Here is a 4,110-nt window from a genome sequence, read left to right on the forward strand (position 1 = left end):
CAGGCTCCCGGCAGACGCACCAAAATGTTATCTCAAAATCAAGCCCTGGAAGGCTGCAGACCAGGAAGACTTCAAGTAACTGTTTCAAACCAATCTTTTGACTAAGGCTTAGCCTCCTTAGCCTGAGAGGGCTCTCTCATAGGGTTATTTATTTTGATTAAGAATAAGATGGCTAAATCTTGTGAAATAACAGTGATAAAAATGAATGCTGGAAATACATTAAACAAGTTCCATTGGGCCTATGGAGTCAATAACACCTCAGTAAATAATGATACTGCCTTTACATAGAAGTCAGGGCATTTAGCATTTGGATGTTCAGAACACAACTCATATAAAACCATAGTTCATAAATGCATACAGGAAATCAGAGCACAATCAGTGAATTCTGAGTGATTACACATCTATGCAACTGTAAAAGATATTAAGGAAAGAATAAAATCACACATTCTGAACATGGAAATCCTTCATGAATCCTGAGAAGAAAAGCAGCCAAATTATATTACTGAAACTCTGTCTTTACATAAGCCAAAACAATCCTCTGTTATAAAATTTCCAACCCTCATTACATTGCTGTTTCAGCTATATATAGAATTCTTATTCTACCTGATCGAGATTCCTCCTCCAGCATGAGGGGAATTCGATAACTACCTCTAATGACACCTATCAACTATTTAACTAACTAATAAATACAATAAAGTGCTGACTGGAGCTTTTCTTAGAGTTCTAAATTAACTATGACTCTAACTCCATATTACATGCTTGATGGCTTTAATTACAATGAACTTCGTTCTTTGACATCTGCTCCCCCTTTAGTTTGGCTGTAATGGATGTTCAAAGCTCCATGTTTGATCCTTAATGCCACATCCTTTCCAATACCCTGAAATATATGAAAATGTCCCTGTGTATCTGTCTTTAGTATGCCTTACCATGTCCAGATCCAACGAAGTATATCCTTTATCTTTTAATTACCCTAAATGGAGCAAACTGCCACGTCTTTGATGTGCTGTCCACCGTTTTCATACGTGAAAGCCAAAACCTTTGCAAACTGTAACTGTTTCACCAATCCTGAAGTGTGATAAAAATGAGATATGCTTCCTTTATGACAAGAATCCAAAGTTGGATTCGAATGCATATTATCTCCACGTGTCTTGACCTGGTTAACTGTTAGATAGCTTCAGATGATTCTTTGTATGCTTTTTAGATGTTTCCCTTTCAAAATTCCCGCCTATAATTCAAAACTGCTTGTTTTGCGTTAAAATGATCATCTACAGCAGTTTCGTAGCGCGCTACGAAACTGCTGAGTTTTTTTTTTTAAAACAGCTTGCTTCTGATTTTGTAAGCCCTTTTAGATGCACCAATTCACCATGAATCCCTCAGCACCTCTTTAGATCCAGACTTGTCAAGTTCACAAAACCAGCTAAGTTCACAAGACCAACAATATTTGAGCAGCATTTTTAGGTTTCCCTGTACTACCACTTGCATATAGAAGGAACATAGGATCTTCTGCATCAATCCATCTAACTTCACATTCGGTCATGTATTTTGGAATTGTATCTTGCCACCAGATGTCTCTTCCTTTCTTTCATGGTGTGTTTTTTATTTAATGCAAACTCATCTGCATATGTCAAACAGACACCTACAGGAACTCCATTTTTAGATGATTCCACCAGCGCAGAGTCTATTTATTTCTTTTAGATTAATGAATTTAGCACCCCGGCAGACAACATTACAAGTTAGCAGTGCTTTAGCTTTGTGGTGTATAATTCGTTGAGCAAGAGACTCTGCTGAAAATCCAGCAAATACAACTGAATGAACAGTACCATCTTCATATCTTCATCTGACTCCTGACCTGAATCATTCTCTCCTTCTACTTCATCTGAAGATTCCTCTCCAAGGATATCTTTCTTAAGGTTTTCATAAGCTTTCTCGTGCTCCAAAAAAAAAACTGGATCTGGCTTGAAAATATCGAGGCCAACTTCTTGATCAAGCTCATCTTCTAGGGAAAATTCATGGGTAAACTGATCTTCTTGCTCCACAAGATCCAGTTCTGGACGAATAGCAGGATAACCCTGGAAATTGGCTTTGCGAATTGCAAAGAGTCCTTCAATCGAAAACTGCACTCGTTTGTCAATTTCTCCCTCATGAAGAATACCCCTAAATCGCTCAAAAATTCCATAGAGGCCTTGAGGTGATAGGTCTTGAAGCATGGACCCACATTCCTTTACAAATCCAACAGCAACCTCAACACTATCATCTGTAGGATTCTCCAGCAAAACAGTAAGAAGTTCCAAAGCAATGATCTCATGTGCAACTTGCTGGTTCGCTAGGTGAGCTATGAATTTTGTTGCTGCTAGTAACAGAGGCTTGTCATTGCATTTGAAAGCTCTCTTAAGCTGCAAAATAATTCTTCTCAAAAGGAGATTACCAACTTCTGGAAACTTTGTATTCACCACAGCAACCAAGGCAGCAAAAACATCAGTAAATCTAGATGATGCCATCTGGGATTTCATACATGACCTACAAAATAGACCTCTTCCCCAGATAAGGTTCTCTGCAAAGAGCTCTGGAATAATGTTTTTAATGTTTGATGCGTTCACTTTGTTTACAAGCCCATTGATACTTTTACGAAGAGCATCCCAAGACATACGCTGATATTCCAAACTGCTTTTATCTTGCAAATCTTTCATCATTTGGGCCAGCTTGAAAGGAGGAACATAAACACCACCACTTCTTCCAAGCGCCTTTTTAGCTTTGCAGATTCAGATGCATGGCTACTTGAACCTTTGTGATATACCGTCCACGTTCCTTTGCATCCCGCCAATTCAACCTCAGTGATTAGTTCTGGACGGATAGATTGTTGAAGCGCACATAACGAAACATTCTTTCCATGACCAGAACAACCTACCAGTTCATAGTTGCTTTGTTTTGCAACACCTGTTGCGTTAAGGTATGCATTCAATCGCAATCCAGATGTGAAGTCTTTCAATGGACCAACATTAACCAATGAATCTCTTACGGCAAACTACATAACCTCCTAATTTTGAGCCTGCATCCGCCATGTCAATTTCTGCAAGAAGTAATTGCTTTTGCGGAAAAGCACATTTCGTTATATCCTCCGCACTCTTTTTACTTTTCACATTTTCATCTTTCCAAATGATACCAGTGCCAGAAATGAGAAATGCCAGAACCAGCATTGCTACAACCACCACAATTAAGGTAAATCACACATTCTCCAGTACATCCCTTATTGCCCGAGAATTGTCTTCGGTTTTGGATGGAAATCTCGATTTGAATAGTGCAGGCAAGAATCAAATTTGAAGGCTACAGAACACGTGTCAAGACCGACATATAAGACCTTACACATGCTATCCCCGTAAAAGTTTTTGCAGAATATATGACAGCTGGGGTGAGATGTGCTATGGATCAGCACAAATTCCCCATTTCGTAGCGCAGTTAGTGCAAAATCGGTGTTTTCCGCTACGAAATCACCTAAACCAAGGTTTCTGTGCTATGAACTTTGAAATAGGATTGGCATATGGAGCTTAGGTGCGGTGTGAGACCAGTGATGGACTACAACAGAGAATTGACCCCATTTATACATACCAACAATACTCTTAACAAGACTCCTATTCAAACTATTTAGACTCTAAAACCAGATGAAAAGACTAGACCCAAAATTGACACCAACCCTTTGACAAACAATCGAACTGATGTGAACAATTTAAAATTTTTTCTTGAGTGATAACAGATTCCATAGCCCAATGGTCCCTTCTCTTACTGTTTTCGACCCACAATTTTCAATCAAATCCCTGTACTTCATAGTTAGCCTAAGATTCACTTATTGCAGCCACATTTTGTTGGAAAAGAGAGAGCCCTCTTTGGTTTGGCAGGGCTAGATGCCAAATCGAAAGCTTGGTTAGTGGTTACCTCAGAATTGCCTCTTCTTAGCCTTGAGGTTCATTCTGAGTGCTAACACCAACAATATTGACTTGATTTCTCATCCCTTCCATTCTATTATCTATGATTCTTTTGACAACATGGCAAGTAGTCTCTTCATGAAGAGCATTACAGGTCCTACAATAAGATGGAGCCTCATCCACAAGATTGACA

General features: G+C 39.0%; 1 pseudogene; it reads right to left on the bottom strand.

Annotated features, from left to right (window-relative positions):
* Positions 1-1,733: 1,733 nt before the first annotated feature.
* LOC149199867 (pre-mRNA-splicing factor cwc22 pseudogene) lies at positions 1,734-2,690 on the bottom strand (annotated as a pseudogene).
* Positions 2,691-4,110: the final 1,420 nt, after the last annotated feature.

The sequence above is a fragment of the Pinus tabuliformis genome, chromosome 2_1 (assembly GCF_031772625.1).
Source record: "Pinus tabuliformis cultivar Carrire ecotype Pingquan chromosome 2_1, CPIR1, whole genome shotgun sequence".
Lineage (NCBI taxonomy): Eukaryota > Viridiplantae > Streptophyta > Pinopsida > Pinales > Pinaceae > Pinus > Pinus tabuliformis.